This window comes from Pelophylax lessonae (assembly GCF_965119305.1).
Source record: "Pelophylax lessonae genome assembly, chromosome: 9".
NCBI classification, from domain to species: domain Eukaryota; kingdom Metazoa; phylum Chordata; class Amphibia; order Anura; family Ranidae; genus Pelophylax; species Pelophylax lessonae.
The window spans coordinates 233,662,846-233,683,038 of NC_138776.1; positions in this window are offsets into that span (position 1 = coordinate 233,662,846).

The following is a 20,193-nucleotide window of genomic DNA, read 5'->3' on the forward strand; positions in this document are numbered from 1 at the left end:
TCTGAAGTTCGACAGACTCAGCACCCACCTCCTCTACTTATGAGTGAAATGGGGTTTTTATTTGTCTTCTAAACACTGCTACAGCATCTAGTTTAGTGGCAAGCAGAGTGTGTGGGGTTATGCCTGCAGGGACAGCCCCCATAGGCATGGTAAAGCTTTTTCCTGCCTAATGTCCTATTAGGAGCATAACGCAATGGTCTAAAGAAGATATGGAGCTGTGTCTGTCAAACTTCAGAGAAAAAGATTTTACGGTAAGTACAAAAATCCAGTTTTTGCTCTTATTTCCTGGATGTGGCTGTGTCCTATGTCAGCCATGTCTAGGTGGTTCAGACAGGCTATCTCCTAAACTTATGGTCTTAAGGATTGGGTTCCACTCTTTTCTGTCAAAGTGCACTCTGTTAGTTGGCAGCCTTGCAAATTTGTATACAATTTAATGCCAAAAGCCCAAGAAGTACTAATATTCTGTTCACACGTTCTGTAATCTCTACCAGGTGAACATTTTGGCCTCATCCGATGCCAGATTCTGGTATAAAATCCTTCAGGCAGCTCTTTGAGCTGCAGGCAGTTTTTCTTATTTGATTTTTTTTGGTCCACTCCTGAGTTGGACTGCTTTTGGAAGTACTGAAGGTTAAAGATTTCCTGTCTTTCAGTAGATGAGATCATCTGACCTAGTTTTTTTTTTTTTTTTTTGCCATTGTCCAATCCTTATAAAGGCAAAAGCTTAAACACTTCCAGTGTCCTGCATTGGGACTTAATTTTTTGAGTACAATAATCATAAATAATTATTTTCTAAAATGGCTTGTAAAAAAACTTGACGTTCAGTTACTTTTGCTTTAGACACACATGACTGCATGTCCAAAGAGCTGTGTTCATATGTAGTGGGACAAAAATGGGTGGGGATAGACAGAGTTCTGTAGTCCAGTAAACATGGTTGACAATACTTCTTGGGAATTCAGTGCCATAGGCTCTGTGTTAACAGAAATAGGAGTACACTGGATTTCTGGCAGATCAACAGATATTTTCTGTGTTTGCAGTCATTTTAAATGAATAGAACATGATGGGATGCGCATGTATTGTGGAGCATTACTGTTTTTTTATTTTTTCTTTCTTTGACATACGTTAGAAAAGTTTTGTCTCTCACTTAAAAATAGTTGTGGCAGATGTTCGTTTTTAAAGCATGTGCACACACTGGTAACGCTATTTACCATAATGTGTGAAATATAAACACTTGCACCAAAGAGTAGCTTCAATACGTGATCCTAAATATTTATAAAAAAATATAAGGGAATTGCAGCTGCTTCACGTCCCCAGGGAAAAATGTTTAACTAAGAATCGCAGATGACATCTGCAATCCAAGCAGCGCGATATTCCTTTTAAACACTTAAGTGCATCCGTGCTACTTAATACATAAAATTGTGCTATATATTCACATATACTAAATGTATCAAATTAGGGTGATCAATTATCAATAAACTATAATGCTAATATATTATACATTTGTATTCACTTTATTTTATAAGTGCATAAAGTAAAGTGCATAAGTACTCTGTGCAAAAAACTGTCCAAATATAAATAGTCCAATAACTTGTGCTTCAACAAACAAAAGCATCCATGTGGTATATCCAGGTCATGCAGGTGGTGGGGAATGAGTTATGGTGGGAACCTCCAAACACCTACAGGGTGTGGGAGAAGTAAAGGCTTACCAGCAGTTGTAGATCCCTGTTACCTTATGGCAACAAGAGATCATATAGCGCTTTAAAATAAATCCAGGCTCAGGGTCCACTGTATCAGATCTCCTTCTCATCAGGGTCTCCTGGGGGTCTCAAATCAAATGAAAGGGACTCCTCATGTCGGTATAATAATCTAATTTTATTTAAAATATTGCAGATTATAAAAACAGCCCCAAGGGCATCATACAGCTATTGTGCTGCTAAGTAAACAGTGCATGTATAGTATGACCTTATAGCCGTGTGCACGAATGCCGTTTGCAGTCTCCCGCTCCCGCACTTCAAACTGACTGCTCCAGGAAGTGGGTAAACTGGCATGCTTTCCACGGCGAGGTCGAGATCGAGGCAGCGTGTGTGTCAGATTTTTATAATCTGCAATATTTTAAATAAAATTGGATTATTATACAGACATACTGCACAATGAGGAGTCTCTTTCATTTGATCTGAGACCCACCGAGCACTGATGCACTTTACTTTATGCACTTATATTTACCATAATGCAGTTTTCTTACATGTATATCTAGAAGAATCCAGAGACTATAGTATCTCTTTACTGCCCTTTTACATTGCAGGAAGAAACAATGGAAAGAAGCAAGCCTTATAAACTACCAGTCTAGTGATCCATCCTGGCAATAGAGAAGCATTCTAGGAATCCTCATCTGCTTGTCATCTTAAAAGTACCTGTGGAAAGGAATTTCTATGTTTTGACCTACAGCAAACTTATCTTTGGAAAGTCCAGACGGCTATGATAAATGTCTTGCTAGCTACAGACAGTACTTTGTGTTTGTTGGATGTCTCCAACTTAAAGTGTAACTCCACTTTTGTTGAGAGAAAAAAAAAAATTCCTCTCTGGGTGATCTATGTACATTGCAAGAATTTTAACAAACTTTGTTGCAGATTTCTACCTTTTGTTATTCTGAAGAAATCACTGTTTGTTCCTTTGTGCCCCTGTGCAAAGTGTGTCTAATGGAAATGGTTTCATAATTACCAATCAGCTGCAGAGTATACTGAGGAAAGCTTCTGGGCATACATCCTTTTAGACGTGTTCCTATTGTCACCAAAACATTTGTGTTTCAGGGGTTGCCATAAATCTGACTTGCATCTTAGTGCAGACTTCTGGGGAAATAAGTGAGTCAATCACACAAGCAGGAAATTATGTTTCTGGGGGGATGTTCTGTACACATTCTGTGTACAAAACACCTCCAGGTAGCCATATTGCATTTTCAGAAAATTACAGCAGCTGCAGATTGAAAAAGAGAGGTAATCTTTAATAACAGTCAATTACAATAGGACTTGTGTGGCAATTGTATACGCTATATTATGTTGACTTTATTTACGATACCCCCCCCCCCCACGGAAGTGTAGTTACTCTTTAACTAAGCCAAACTCTTTGCACTGTTTAATTGGGCAAATATGTGACAAATGAGGTTTATTGTTGATGTAAAGTTATGCAGTTGTGGGCTAAAAACAATCATGCATCCTAAATACTAGGAGGAGAACAGCTGGGGGAGTCAATGATGGAGATGGATCTGGATGCTCTGGTAGATCATAGACTTAATAATCGCATGTAATGCCACACTATATAGTTTCTTAAGCTAGCAAAAAAAACTTTTTTCTATTAAGATGTATATATTTCAGTGAGAGATCATTTGCCCCTGTAAATAATTAGTAATGACACCAGGGGTAGTTTATCCAGGGAATACTTATTTGCCTCATGGGGAATTGGGAAGAAATCCCCCACTGGGACAATTGCTTTATTGGGTTTTGTCTGCCTCCCTCTGGATCAACTGTGGGTATAGGAGAGTGTGTATGGTTGTTTTTTTTTTTTTCCCCTCAACCTGACTATGTAACATGCATAGCTAAGAAACATGACAAATGTCTCTAGCATTCCTCATTGCTCATACCTTTTATTGTTGGTTATTTCCCAGTGTTCGCCCATAGTCAGAATTTGTTTTGTGATTTGATAAGTAAGAAATCAATATGGTTATCGCTTAGTAAATAGTACCACCCTGGAAAACTGCTTCAGGAGGTGCAGCCTACATTCTGTTGTAAATCTACCCTCTGTCTAAAAGCCCGTACACATAAGAAAATTAAAAGTAAAATTATGTACGATGAACGATCTGCCAATCTTCTGATCATTAGTATAGTGCTTTCGACAGCCGATTCCGACTTTTCGGATGACAAAAACAGAATGCAGGCTATAAAGTTTTTATCACATGTGAACATAACTATCCGGTTTTTTGTTTAATCAGTACAGTTTGCGTCTGAAAAAAAATCGTAACAGCAAGACTATGCATGCACAGAAACGAAAGCATACATACTAAACACATTACATCACTTCTGAAATTCTATTTTGTCGTACGAAAATTTTCGTATCTTGCGTAACCTCTTCACTTCCCTTATGAGACTAGTATGCAAAAAAAAAAAAACAGATGAATATTGACTCGATAATTTGATCGTGTAAGAGGCTTTAGGCTCCATGCAAACTGGGCTTAAAAAAATACCAGTTCTCTTGGCAAAAAAAAAAAAAAAAACGCTCCACTAGAGTGTTTGTTTGTGTTTTTCCTACATAGTTTAGCAGAGTTTTGCGTCTTTTCTGCTTGAAGAAAGCTTCAATCAGAAACACAAATCGTTCTAATGTGCATGGACACATAGGATAACATTGAGCTGCTTTTACAGGCAAAACACAAGTCCTGTAGAAGCAGCATTTTTTTTTCTTTTTAACCACCTCCCACCCAGGCCATTGTAAATATACGGCCGGGTGGGAGTCTCCTCCTTCTGATCGGACGTTCCGGAACGTCCTTCAGAAGGAGAGAGATCGCGCCGCCGCGGGCATGCGCAGCGGCGCGAACTCGATGTGCCTGTGTCCCTAGGACACAGAGCAACAAGCCTCGGCAGGAGAGCCCTGTGATTGGCCCTCCTGATCACATGACGGCTGTGTCCAATCACAGCCGTCATGTAATGTCAACACAGCCGTTGTAACGGCTTCAATCTCTTCTCCTCCTGACAGATCCTGTCAGTGAGGAGAAGAGGAGAGGATCTATTCTGCAGCCGGGGTGATCAGTGAATTTTCTAATTACTCACTGATCACAGGGGGGGGTCTGTGCTGGTAATCAGATGATTGATTACCAGTGCAGCCCTGGGGGGAGGGGGTGCCACTAGAGCCATCAGGGATGCCCACCCATGACCACCAGGGATGCCCACCATGGCCACCAGGGATGGCAAACAGGGCTCGGAGAGCCTGCCAGTGGTGCCCCCCTATTAGTGCTGCCCACCAGTGCCTGTTATTGCCATCTATCAGTGCCGCCCACCAGTGCCCATTATTGCCCACCAGTGCGGCCTATCAGTGCCGATCAGTGCTGCCTATCAGTGCCCATCAGAGCTGCCTATCAGTGCCCACCAATGCTGCATATCAGTGCTATCTATCAGTGCTGCATATCAGTGCCACCCCATCAGTGTCTCCTCATCAGTGCCTGTCAGTGCGGCGTCATCAGTGCTCATCAGTGCAGGAAAAAACATATCTATTTACAACATTTTATAACCTAAACAAAAAAACTTTTTTTTTTTTTTTCAAACTTTTTGGTCTTTTTTTATTTGTGCACCAAAAAAGAAAAAACCTGGCGGTGATCAAATACCACCAAAAGAAAGCTCTATTTGTGGGGAAAAAATGACACAAATTTGGTTTAGGTACAGTGTTGCATGACCGCGCAATTGTCATTCAAAATGCAACAGCGCTAAAAGCTGAAAATTGGTCTGGGAAGGAAGGGGGTTTAAGTGCCCAGTATTGAGGTGGTTAAGCTAGCGCACGGACCCTTAAGGATAAGCTCTACACTACACAACTGTATAGTGCCTTGAAAAAGCATTCATACCCCTTGAAATTTTCCACCTTTTGTCATGTGACAACCAAAATGTTAGTTGTATTTTATTGGGATTTTATGTAATAGACCAACACAAAGTGGTACATAATTGTGAAGTAGAAGGAAAATGATAAATGGTTTTCAAAATTTCTTACAAATATCTGAAAAATGTAGCATGCATTTGTATTCTGCCTCCTTTACGCTGATACCCCTAACTCAAATTTAGTGGAACCAGTTGCCTTCTGAAGTAACCTAATTCATAAATCGAGTCCACCTGTGTGTAATTTAATCTTGTGCCCCGTACACACATGCAGATTGTCTGCAGACTTACCAAAACCATATAATATGAGGTCAAATCTAAACACTTTCAATTTGTATGCAATCCGGCAGGCCCTTGCACTACATAGAAAAGGTAAGTCTGCAGACAATCTGCACGTGTGTACGGGGCATAAGTATAAATGCAGCTGTTCTATGAAGCCCTCAGAGGTTTGTTAGAGAACTGTAGTTAGCAAACAGCATCATGAAGGCCAAGGAACACACCAGACCGGTCAGGGATAAAGTTGTGGAGAAGTTTAAAGCAGTGTTAGGTTATATAAAATAATCCCAAGCTTTTAACATCTCACGGGGCACTGTCCAATCCATCATTCGGAAAAGGAAAGAGTATGGCACAACTGCAAACCTACCAAGACATTGCTGTCCACCTAAACTATACAGGGAGTGCAGAATTATTAGGCAAATGAGTATTTTGACCACATCATCCTCTTTATGCATGTTGTCTTACTCCAAGCTGTATAGGCTCGAAAGCCTACTACCAATTAAGCATATTAGGTGATGTGCATCTCTGTAATGAGAAGGGGTGTGGTCTAATGACATCAACACCCTATATCAGGTGTGCATAATTATTAGGCAACTTCCTTTCCTTGGGCAAACTGGGTCAAAAGAAGGACTTGACAGGCTCAGAAAAGTAAAAAATAGTGAGATATCTTGCAGAGGGATGCAGCACTCTTAAAATTGCAAAGCTTCTGAAGCGTGATCATCGAACAATCAAGCATTTCATTCAAAATAGTCAACAGGGTCGCAAGAAGCGTGTGGAAAAACCAAGGCGCAAAATAACAGCTCATGAACTGAGAAATGCAAGAGTGCAGCTGCCAAGATGCCACTTGCCACCAGTTTGGCCATATTTCAGAGCTGCAACATCACTGGAGTGCCCAAAAGCACAAGGTGTGCAATACTCAGAGACATGGCCAAGGTAAGAAAGGCTGAAAGACGACCACCACTGAACAAGACACACAAGCTGAAACGTCAAGACTGGGCCAAGAAATATCTCAAGACTGATTTTTCAAAGGTTTTATGGACTGATGAAATGAGAGTGAGTCTTGATGGGCGAGATGGATGGGTCCGTGGCTGGATTGGTAAAGGGCAGAGAGCTCCAGTCCGACTCAGACGCCAGCAAGGTGGAGGTGGAGTACTGGTGTGGGCTGGTATCATCAAAGATGAGCTTGTGGGGCCTTTTCGGGTTGAGGATGGAGTCAAACTCAACTCCCAGTCCTACTGCCAGTTTCTGGAAGACACCTTCTTCAAGCAGTGGTACAGGAAGAAGTCTGCATCCTTCAAGAAAAACATGTTTTTCATGCAGGACAATGCTCCATCACACGCGTCCAAGTACTCCACAGCGTGGCTGGCAAGAAAGGGTATAAAAGAAGAAAAGCTAATGACATGGCCTCCTTGTTCACCTGATCTGAACCCCATTGAGAACCTGTGGTCCATCATCAAATGTGAGATTTACAAGGAGGGAAAACAGTACACCTCTCTGAACAGTGTCTGGGAGGCCGTGGTTGCTGCTGCACGCAATGTTGATGGTGAACAGATCAAAACACTGACAGAATCCATGGATGGCAGGCTTTTGAGTGTCCTTGCAAAGAAAGGTGGCTATATTGGCCACTGATTTGTTTTTGTTTTGTTTTTGAATGTCAGAAATTTATATTTGTGAATGTTGAGATGTTATATTGGTTTCACTGGTAAAAATAAATAATTGAAATGGGTATACTGTATATTTGATTTTTGTTAAGTTGCCTAATAATTATGCACAGTAATAGTCACCTGCACACACAGATATCCCCCTAAAATAGCTAAAACTAAAAACAAACTAAAAACTACTTCCAAAAATAGTCAGCTTTGATATTAATGAGTTTTTTGGGTTCATTGAGAACATGGTTGTTGTTCAATAATAAAATTAATCCTCAAAAATACTCATTTGCCTAATAATTCTGCACTCCCTGTAGTGTCACGGGCGCAACAGATGATGAAATTAAAATATAAATTTTGGGATTATTTGGTTTGCTGCAGCTAAAAGTGACTCCAAGCAGAGGAGTGTGAATTAAATGAAAAAACGGAATAGCTATAAAGGTGCAAACAAACTATCCCCAAAAAACACTTTTATAATAGACAATATATCCCCAATATTGTTAAACCAAGCATATCAAATCTCATCTACAGGTTAGTGAATTACAAAGGAAAACCTTTATATCAAGTATCCGAATGTCCATTATCCCATTTGGTGCCAAAAAGTAGCTCTTCAGTGCTTCACCTGCTTGTGTGCAAATCCACCACCTGCTAAAATAGGCACTCACCAGCTAAGATAAATCACTTAAGAAATTTTCCCCCCCATTATCCCTTTCGCTGCCAGGTCCTGTGCTCCACTATGAAACTCAGGTGGCCAAACCATTCTTGTTATTTTTCTATCCCCTACAGCTTTTGGAGTTTGTAAAAGACCCCTAAAATCATACATTTTTTAAGGCATATGACCAGTAGCATAAAACGAAGGTGCCTCTGATGTTTAAGGCCCCTTCATATTTGTATTAAGTTTGAGTTTATAGAACAAATATTTTTGTCAATTTTAAATTGTGCCTTTTTTGTGACATTGTGAAAATCGAAGATACGCAAAACTGTAAATAACCAAATGTCTATAAAAATCTGGAGGTTTTCATTTTTCACTTACAGCTTTCAGAGCCAAGTCTACTGAACGCATCTGCTATAAGTTCATGGTCACTGAAGTGACCATCAGCTTATAGCAGAAGGGGGAATGGCAGGTCTGTACAACATATGGATCTGGCAGCAGCAATAGGGTTACTGTGACCTATAATCTGTACAACTGAATTTAAAAAATTCAAACTGATTGCTAAGTGAGGAAAATAAAAAATAATAATAATGTGGCTCCATGGGTGTGCACAGCTGCATACCCACCTATTAGGGATTGGGCTGTTTTCAGAATTAACCAATCCATTTCAAACTGAATCTTAAATAGTAGTCAATACAAAGCCCCTATCAATGAAAGTGACTCTGAAGAAGCCCGTATAAAGTTTCTGTTTTAGTAGGTTTTTTTTTTTTCAGACATTTACTTAGATGCCTCTTACAGCAAAAGCCATGGTCTGCTTACATAGCATCAAAGGAATTTCAATTTTATAAGGTACTGTATCAATCGAAGAAGGGTAAAATAAAAATTACAAGGCACTAGATAAGCCATAGAACACAATGAAGATGGTCAGCGGGGGGGGGGGGGGGGGACTCCTGATGAGATGGCTGCTTAATCTAGGAGCTCCTCACGTTCATCGGGAGAACAGCTGATCCAGGGAGCCAACATCCATGGTGGCATCTATCGCCCACACCGGCCTGCACCACCCAGCCATGCCCAGAAGGAAAAGAGAAGCCCCACAACTGTGGAAACTCGCGGGCTTCCTCCCGAGTGTCTCCTCCTGCGGACCACAACAAAACAAAATGGCGATGGAGACCAAATCTCCTGGTCCTCGCCTAGACCTCTAGCGGCCATCTCCTTACCAAAAGCCCTGCACTCATTAATAGCACAGGCTGCAGCGAACGGTTCGGGGACATCAACCCTTACCCTGACTAGCCCTGCCAAGTCCAAGCCATGCAGGGACTCCTCACCACAATCTGAGGATGGCATGAAAGAAGAGTTAGGAGCAGAACCCACTACACCACTGGGGACACATGCTCTAGATCCCATAGCTTCTTTCCCTACTACTGGGCAGCCAGTCTCTGACACAGTCCTGAAGGACATGTTGCTCTCACTGAAAGCATCCATACAGGTTGACTCAGGGCTGGCCTAAGACATTGTTTTGCCTGGGGTCCAAGAATGAAATGCTGCCCCCCCCCCCCCAAAGAAAAATCAATCACAGCCAAAAAAAAAGTCCCCCACATCCATTATTTTTTATAAATATAAAATTTAGAAAATATTATACTGTATATTATATATGCTGTTATCTTCCATAACTCACCACCAGACCGGTCCACCAAACACCCACTGTCTGTCCTCAGTCCTCCTGTCACTCCTGTGTCTGCCGTGCCCACCGCCCTAGATGATCCAGCCTGCCCTGTGTGAGATGGGAGTGCGCTGATGTCTGACGTCATTGCGCACACCACGGTCACGCGAGTGACGTTCCTCAGAGGAGACACTCCGCCTTCTCATACTCATCAATTTGCACTACGGGCGGCAGTATGAGATGGGGAAATTCTGCCGGTAAGGCGCCACAAACTGATGACGCACAATACTCCTTGAAAAAAAATCTTGGGAGTCAATTTGCTGCCCCTCTCCAAGTGCTGCCTGGGTCCAATGGACCCAGCGGGACCCATGGTAGGGCCGGCCCTGGGTTGACTTCATGAACTGTATTGCACAACATAAAGCGGAGATACAGTTATTGGGGGAGAGGGTGGACCATGTAGAGAACACGCTGTGTGACTACGCCGAAAATTAGAATACCCTAGTGGATGCACATTCAGCGAAACGAGCGGACTTAGAGGACAGGTCCCGCAGGAACAACTTAAAAATTAGAGCAGTCCCTGAATCAATACAGTCATCGCAACTACCTCACTTTACAAAAGATCTGTTCCTCTCCATACTCCCCAACTTTACCTCCTCTGACCGGACTATAGATAGGATCCACTGCCTACCTAAACCGTTCTTTCTCCCAGCTGAAATGCCCAGGGATGTGATCCTTAGACTTCACTACTATCAAGAAAAAGGAACAACTACTGGAAGCATTCTGGCGCCCAGCGCAACTACCTGAAAAGGCGGCTCAATTCCATCCCCTGCCGGACCTCTCTCAATACACCTTACAACTTCGTAAGAATCTGCTGAACATAACCAAAGCTCTAAGGAACCATGACATTCCATACAAATGGAAATATCTGGCGAAACTGGAGATCACCCATCAAGGTTCCACCTATCGCATAACATCTCTGGAAGAAGGCCTGTTCTTATTACAAAGTTGGGACATCATCCCTGTCCAGCATGCAGACCGTCCTCAAGCCCAACCTCCACCCAGGGCAAATCCCAGCTGGCAGCAGATCCTCCACAATGGCCGCACTTGAAAGCGCAAATACACATGATGGGCTCCATCCCAACTCTTTTATAAGTGCCCTAATAACTCCTGGCGGCAAGTTGAGTGTATTCCATCACACTCTTACCCCACACAATGTTGCAGCAAATGCTGTTTTATATCTCTTTTACCTTATACGTTGTTTTTTCAGTTTTTGGTTTTTTTTTTTTTGTTTTTTTTACCTTCTCTCATTGCACAACCAAGTTCTCGGTTGGCACTTCATGTTCCAGTGGACACAGTCAGAACTCCTCTCCATGTAACCCGTTCTTCCCTACCCAACAGGCTCAAAGATAAGAACACAAAACTGCGGGCCTTCTTCCACCTCAGGAATCTCCTCTGCCCCAGTTTACATCATCTCCAATAACAAAACCCAAGTTCTCATTTGTAAAGTCAAGACATAGAACCACCCTATCTGCTCACTCCTCTAACAAACATGGGACTTAAGATCTTATCACTGAACGTCAACGGCCTAAACCATCTGGCCAAAAGGAATTCCATGTGGAAGGAAACTTGTAAACACAATTCCTCTTTATCCAGGAAATCCACTTTGACGCTCAAGCAACTCCTCGATGTAACCACAACCTCTATCCACATATATTTCTGGCATCCTCCTCCAGCAAAAAATGAGGTGTACTACTGGCCATAAGAAACTCTATCTCCTTTGAACTGAAAGGTTCGCTCCTAGACCCAGACGGCAGGTACATCATTCTGCAGCGAAACATCAATCCTAAACCCTACACTCTGGCGAACGTCTTCCTCCCTAACACCCATCAAGTGCGATTCAGCAGGAGGCTATTCAAGAAAGTCCATTCACTGAGATATGGCAACATCTTGATCGAAGTTGACCTCAATGCTGTTACTTATGCTGTTATGGACACTTCCCCTCCAAATAAAAGCACCTGACCGGAATTGAACTCCCTGCTACACGAATCAGAATTCTTTGACGTATGGAGATGCCACCATTTATAATGAAAAGGACTTTACTTTCTTTTCACCTAAACAACTCTCCTATTCACATATTTACATGTTTATTGTTGACAAATGTCCTTTACAGCAGACCTCCTCCTTCTCAATTTTAGACATAACATGGTCTGACCATGCTCCTATTATGCTATCTATTGAGGAAAAAGATGCCTGCCCAAAGACTTATGTGTGGAGATACAACAACTCCATAATCCAAAAACCTGAACACTTGCTCAACATCTCCGAGAATTTTTCTGTGTGAATAACTCCTCTAATCCCAATACTTTCACCCTATAGAATGCCCATAAGGCATTCATCAGGGGGCTAATCCTACAACATAGCGCTAGGTCAAAACGTCAGTTCAATACTGAACTGCAAATGCTTCTCCAGTCTATTCACAATCTCAAAACCCAAAAAAAGTCTTCTCCTTGGGAATCTGTCTCGGTCAAACTGACTAAAGTATGTCATTCCCAGGGATCCTACTATGATCCCAACATGAGGCCCACTTAAGAAAACTTAAAATGAGATATTACACTCAAGATAATCGAGCAGGTAAACTATTGGCGAACAAATTAAAAATTTGCAGCGCCAAAACTAGGATCCCATTCCTCTTCCACCCCCTTCTCTAGACAGAGGCTTACCAATCCACAAGAAATAGCTGATGCTCTCTTGGACTACTACAAAGCCTTGTATAACCAAAATAGACGACTCCGCCCCCGTTCCTACGCCGGAACCCATTAAAGATTTCCTCACGGACATCAATCTTCTGTCTCTAACACCATCCCAATTAGATTGACCTAATGCCCCCCTTAAAATTGCTGAAATAGAACGTCATTATACTCCTACCCTTAAATCACCCAGCCCAGATGGACTCACAAACGGGTATTACAAATGTTTCTCTGATATTCTAGCTCTCTTTTTAATGAACGTCTTTACAGAGGCAGCCCACGTGGCATCATTCCCGGATGAGATGTTAATGGCCACTATAATTACCTTACCAAAGACCCCTCCTCTCCAGACATCTTCAAACATATCTCACTGCTCAACTCCGATATCAAAAATTACGTAAAACTCATAGCCTACTCCCTTATCTAGTCCAACCCGACCAAACAGGGTTCATTAAAGGCAGACAAGCCTCCAACGCCACCAGGCGTCTTGAATATTATCCAACATGCTGAGCAAACTCGAACGCCTCCTCTGCTCCTACCCCTGGACACGGAGAAGGCATTTGACAGAGTTCACTCGGGTTATATGAGACAAGTACTGACCAAATGCTGGTTTTCTGGCCCAATCCTCTCAGCTATATTGGCGCTATACTCCACCCCCTCTGCAAGTGTTTTTTCCATGAGCTTCTTAACCAAGTCATTTCACATCTCCAGTGGGACGAGACAGGGGTACCCGCTGTCTCCTTCCATTTTAAAACCTGATTGAACCATTAGCTGAAACCATCAGGTCCCATCCGGAAATATCTGGATTCTGCTTCCACACCCACCCACATGTTATTAACCTATTTGCAGACGACGTCATTTTAATTCTCACCAACCTGTCCACCTCCCTCTACCACAAACACGAGATACTCACCCTTTTTAGTGCAGTTTCATACTACAAAGTTAATTTCTTCAAGTCCTTAATATTAGACCTAGGAATCCCTGAACATGTATGCTCCAATCTCTCCAACAACCTTCCGTACTCCTGGTCGAACAAAGAAATTCCATATCTAGGTATCACATTAACATTTCCTTCCAAACACGTAAATGAAACCAATTACAAACCCCTCATTAATAAACTACAACTCGAAATCCAACATTATTCAAATTGTGAGATCTCGTGGATGGGCAGAATAGCCAGACTAAAAATGATGATCCTTCTGCAAATCCTTTATGTATTTATAACACTACCCATCCTGTGAACTCCACTTATCTAAAATCCCTTACTTCCAGTACAAGGAAATTTATTTGGCGAGGCAAAAAAGCTTGTTGCTCCTACTCCCACCTCATTAAACACCAGGAACTGGGGGGAGTCAGCCTAATAGACATTCCTGACTATTGGATAGCATCCCAACTTACCCAACTAAAACAGTGGTTTACCCCTCACCTGATACCCTATGGCTGAACATTGAAACCACCCTTATGCACACAAAAGATCTAACAAGTCTTCTTCTAGCTGACAGCTGGAAAAGAATGAATTTAAACCACATTCCTGCAACTATCAAAGCAACACTAACAGCCTGGAGACTTCTTTCACAACAACGAACGCCCGACCCACAAAGATCCAAATTGCCTTATCTGTGCTGGAGTTCCGCATTCCCTTCATCTCCACCAAAAACTGGAACTCATCCGGTATTCATTGGGTAGAAGACCTATTGCTCAACAATCAGCCCAAACCCTTTCAAGACATACACAACATCTTCAATATCCCACACACAGAGATTTTTAACCATATACGGGTTGCAACATTCATAAAACAATTCCCCAAACCAGTCATATCCGTCCCTATGGCCACATATAAATTCCTATCTAACCACAAAAACAAAGGTATCTCCCTATTCTACTCTATCCTACAAAGTAAACAAACCTAGAAATCTTCTCCAATGCACCAATGGGAACAAGACCTTAATCAGTCCTTCTCCGAAGACCAATGGCTCAAGGCCATCCAATGCACACAACAGACCACCAACTGTACAAACCACTGGGAATTGGCACAGAAAATTCTTGCTTGGTGGTACAGGACTCCCAACCGTCTAGCAAAGTTTTACCCCAGTACCTCCCCCTCTACTGGAGAGACTGCGGTCAAACTGGCACCATGTTACATACCTTCTGGATATGCAAGAGCCTAACAAGCTACTGGAATTGGGTATTCCGCTTAATATTACAAATCACTGGCTTCTTTCTAAAACCAGATCCAGCTCTAGCCCTTTTAAACCTAGGTATAGAGCACATCCCTAAAGACTTCCAATCCATCACTGTTATTTTGTTAGCAGCCAAAACTCTTATAACCAGATCTTGGCGCACAATCCAGGCCCCTAATCCAATCCGAAATTACCATATACCTCGATCTTATATTTGAATACGAAAAGGCTCTAGCCATTAGCACAAACACGTACCCTAAATTCCTGAAAACTTGTAAACTTTGGCCTCCACTATTAAACAAACAACTCTAATAATCTAAAACAGTTGCTGACACTTGTTGACACTATTGTACCACTTGCTCTGTATTTTATTAGTTATCTGGAAACTTGCTTTATTTATGTCAGATCTTACATTGACTTTGTGTCCTTTTACCATGTGAAATTGTCCATATTCCGTTTTTGTCAAATCATCAATAAAAATGTATCGTTGCAAAGAAAAAAAAATGGTCTTCAACAAGTGGAGAAAATATGGCACAACATATTGAAAGAACAAGAAAACTGGTCTGGGGGGGCTTCCAAAAGGGCTACAGCAACATTAAAGGAGCTGCAGGAATTTCTGGCAAGTACTACATGTGACAAAAATCTCCTGTAGTCTTTATATGTTTGGGCTGTGGGGAAGGGTGGCAAGACAGAAGCCTTTTCTTACTAGGAAAAACTTCCAAGCCCGGCTACATACATTTTTCAAAAACCTGCATCAATTCTGCCAAAAAGCGTGTGGGAAAATGTGTCCTAGTTTGATGAGTTCAAGATTTAATTTTTTGGCCATAATTACAAAAATTATGTTTGGTGCAAAATCAGCACTGCTGAACCCAAAGAAAACACTATGCCTGCAGGGAAGCATGGTATTGGCTATTTTTACTCAACTGAAACTAGGGCTTTAGTCTTTACTAAACTTTAGTGGAGGAACTTATGAACAGTTCCAAATATTGTCCATTTTGGCACCAAAACCTGCAGCCCTCTGCTAAAAAAGATGAAAAGGCACTCATCAAGTGTTAAATCATTTCTTCTCTTCAGTCTTCACAAAAGAATCGGGGGGCTACACGAACCCAGCTTGTAAGGCCGAACTAAATAATACACCTCAGGAAGTGCCGCCATGGTTAACAGAAGATAGACTTAGAGCTAAACTAGAGAAACTTAACATAAATAAATCCCCGGGACCGGATGGCTTGCACCCGAGGGTTCTTAATGAGCTCAGCCAGGTGATTGCCAGACCATTATTCTTGATCTTTAAGGATAGTTTACAGACGGGTATGGTGCCAGCTGATTAGAAAAAAGCCAACGTGGTACCAATATTTAAGAAGGGGCCGAGATATATCCCGGGTAACTATAGGCCGGTCAGCCTAACATCTGTAGTCTGCAAAATTTTGGAGGGGATGTTAAGGGACCACATACTAGACTTTAGTAATGAAAACGGTATTATAAGTAGTAATCAGCATGGATTCATGAAAAATCGTTCGTGCCAAACCAATCTATTAACCTTCTACGATGAAGTGAGCAGCCACCTAGATAAAGGTAAGCCTGTGGATGTGGTGTATCTGGACTTTGCAAAGGCCTTTGACACCGTTCCCCACAAACGATTACTGTACAAACTAAGGAAGGTAGGTATGGATCAGAAGGTGAGTACCTGGATAGAGAACTGGCTCCAGGGGAGAGTACAGAGGGTGGTGATTAATGGGGAGTACTCGGATTGGGCGGGTGTGGAAAGTGGGGTCCCCCAGGGTTCTGTCCTGGGACCAATCCTGTTTAATTTGTTCATAAATGATCTAGAGGAGGGGATATCGAGTACAATCTCAGTATTTGCAGATGATACTAAACAAGGCATGCCAATATCTTCTATGCAGGATGAGGAAACCTTGCAAGCAGACCTGAACAAAATAACGGGGTGGGCAACTACATGGCAGATGAGGTTTAATGTTGATAAATGTAAAGTAATGCACCTGGGGGCCAGAAACCAGAAAGCAAGCTACTCACTAGGGAGGGAACCTCTGGGTGAGTCTAGGATGGAAAAGGACTTAGGGGTACTGGTAGACAACAAGCTTGGCAGTGGCATGCAATGCCAAGCCGCCGCAAGCAAAGCCAACAGAATACTGGGATGTATAAAAAAGGGGATTCACTCCAGAAATAAAGAGATTATTCTCCCACTCTACAAGACTCTGGTCCGGCCACATCTGGAGTATGCTGTCCAGTTCTGGGCACCGGTCCTCAGGAAGGATGTGCTGGAACTGGAGAAAGTCCAGAGAAGGGCAACAAAAATAATTAGGGGAATGGAGGACATCAGCTATGAGGAAAGACTACAAGCACTGAACCTTTTCTCTCTGGAGAAAAGACGATTGAGGGGGGATATGATATCAATGTACAAATACTGTACTGGTGACTCGAGCAATAAGGAACAAACTATTCAGAGAAAGGAGATACAATAAGACACGTGGCCACTCACTAAAACTAGAGGAAAGGCGGTTTAACCTTAAAGTGCGTAAGGGGTTCTTCACTGTAAGAACGGTAAGGATGTGGAATTCTCTTCCACAAGCAGTCGTATCAGCAGGGAGCATTGATAGTTTCAAAAAACTATTAGATGGACACCTTAAAGACCACAACATACAGGGGTATACAATGTACAGTTAAAAGCAAACACACACGCATCATAGGTTGAACTGGATGGACTGATGTCTTTTTTCAACCTCACTAACTATGTATGTAACTATGTCACTGTAAGTATTAGGGCACTTCAGGGGCATTTTGATTACTGAGTACACTAAGTACTGAGGGGTGCTGTGCATACTAATGGGGTATGGTGAGTGTTGAGGAAGCATAGTGAGTAGTGAGAGATGCTATAAGGCACTTTGAGCGTTGAGCAGGTGCAGTGAATACAGAGGTGGCACTGCGAATGCAGAGAGGGCACAGTGAGTACAGGGGAGACCGTGGGGTTGATTTACTAAAGGCAAATAGGCTGTGCACTTTTCAAGTGCGGTTGCATTCTGCAGGGAAAATTCTCCATAGCTAAGAACATGGGACTTTTTTGAAAAAAAAAAAAAAAAAGAACATGGGGTGAAGCTTCACTCTGTAAAGAATACCCAATCACACGCAAGGACCATCTTGACCATTGGGTTATATTGCCACCTACATGACTAGGACACTAGACAGAAAAAGGAACTCAGTACCCCCTATGGCAGTCCTAGCTGATAATCAACCTCCTCTCTGCCATAAGCAGCTCAGTTTGTTGAAGTTCCATTACTTTTTTTCCTCTTTTGGAATTTTGTCCTGCAGAGATCTTCTATCAACAGCCAGCCTGAGCAAGGGGCTGGATAATCTAGATCCAGAAGGTCACCCCCAGTCTGGCCAGCGAGCGTACACAGACCTTTAGCTACTCACTGGGTCGGCCATGACATGCCTCATCCTGGATCGGGGCGGCCAGTGAGTTAAACGTCTCACAGGAACACATATAGTCCGTGTCACAGTGTTTAGTCCGTGTCACAGTGTTACCCTGGCCGACAGCCCCCCACTACAGTGGAGAGGAGGCTCTGTCTTGGGAGCGTTGCCCACTCGCACCGCTGGATTGGTAAGTAGATGCTCCCTTCCCTGGACTCGGTGTGGGGTGCGGTTTCTCCCTGGGGTGGTTGGTCCCTACAGGGTTCTTCTCCCCCAAACCCCCCTCCTGGGCTTGTTCTCCCTCTATCCCCCTAAGGTGTTTCGAGGCATATTGAAGTGGAGACTCTGTTGCTGAGTCCCCTTGAGTCACAGGGGGATCTCAATGCCGTCAACACTCAAGCAGCCCCAGACCGTGACACTCCCACCATCATGCTTGACTGTAGGCAAGACACACTTGTCTTTGTACTTCTCACCTGGTTGCTGCCACTCACGCTTGACACCGTCTGAACCAAATAAGTTTATCTTGGTTTCATCAGACCACAGGACATGGTTCCAGTAATCCATGTCCTTAGTCGGCTTGTTTTCAGCAAACTGTTTGCGGGCTTTCTTGTGCATCATCTTTAGAAGAGGCTTTTTTCTGGAATGACAGCCATGCAGACCAATTTGATGAACTGTGCGGCGTATGGTCTGAGCACTGACAGGCTGAACCCCACCCCTTCAACCAATGCAGCAATGCTAACAGCACTCATACGTATATTTCCCAAAGACAACCTCTGCATATGACGCTGAGCACTTGCACTCAACTTCTTTGGTCGACCATGGCGAGGCCTGTTCCGAGTGGAACCAGTCCTGTTAAACCGCTTTATGGTCTTGGCCACCGTGCTGCAGCTCAGGTTCAGGGTCTTGGCAATCTCCTTATAGCCTAGGCCATCTTTATGTAGAGCAACAATTCTTTTTTTTTTTCAGACCCTCAGAGAGTTCTTTGCCATGAGGTGACATGTTGAACTTCCAGTGACCATTATGAGAGAGTGAGAGCGATAACACCAAATTGAACACACCTGCTCCCCATTCACACCTGAGACCTTGTAACACTAACAAGCCACATGACACTGGAGAGGGACAATGGCTAATTGGGCCCAATTTGAACATTTTCACACAGGGGTGTACTCACTTTTGTTTATATATGAAAAAGTGCGCTGATATTTGTGAGTGTGCTGCAACCAAAGGTGTATAAATTAAATAGTGTAAAAAAGTCTGGTGCACTACTAAATTGCAATAAAATTAACCATATCAATCATGCATACAAAATGTGTACAAACAAATATAAAACAAATGAAAATATTGGTGAATAAAGTCTCTAGTTTCTCTTGCAAATCAATATAATGTGTTTTCCGTGAACAACTTCACCAGGAAAAAACTAAAATTAATGAATTTGCTCCCCTCCTATATCCGTGGAAGCCCAATAGGGAGGAAACGCGTCAGAGCGAAGGAGGAGTCGCGCCGTCAATCACAACAGCCGCGACTTGCACTGCAGGCAGCCGCCGCTCTCCAGACAGAACTTGTATCTTCGTTTTTTCCTGTAAGTGCAATCTTTACTTCTTTAATAAATGTGTTAAAAGGTAATGCACTATTAGTCTCTTCCCTCATTTTTATGGTGTACCATATATGAGTACACAATCCTATACCCCAGCAAAGCATGATCCAATTTGCTACAGCAGGGGAAAAAATTCCTTCCTGATCCCCCGAGAGGCAATCCGATATTCCCTGGACCACATTTACCTATAAATATTCGTACCCATTTATATTATGTACACCTAGAAAATAATCCAGGCTTTTTTTAAAGCAATCTAGTGAGCTAGCCAGAACCACCTCTGGAGGGAGTCTATTCCACATTTTCACAGCTTTTGCGGTGAAGAAACCTTTCCGTATTTGGAGACTTAATCTCTTTTGCTCTAGACGTAAAGAGTGCCCCTTGTCCT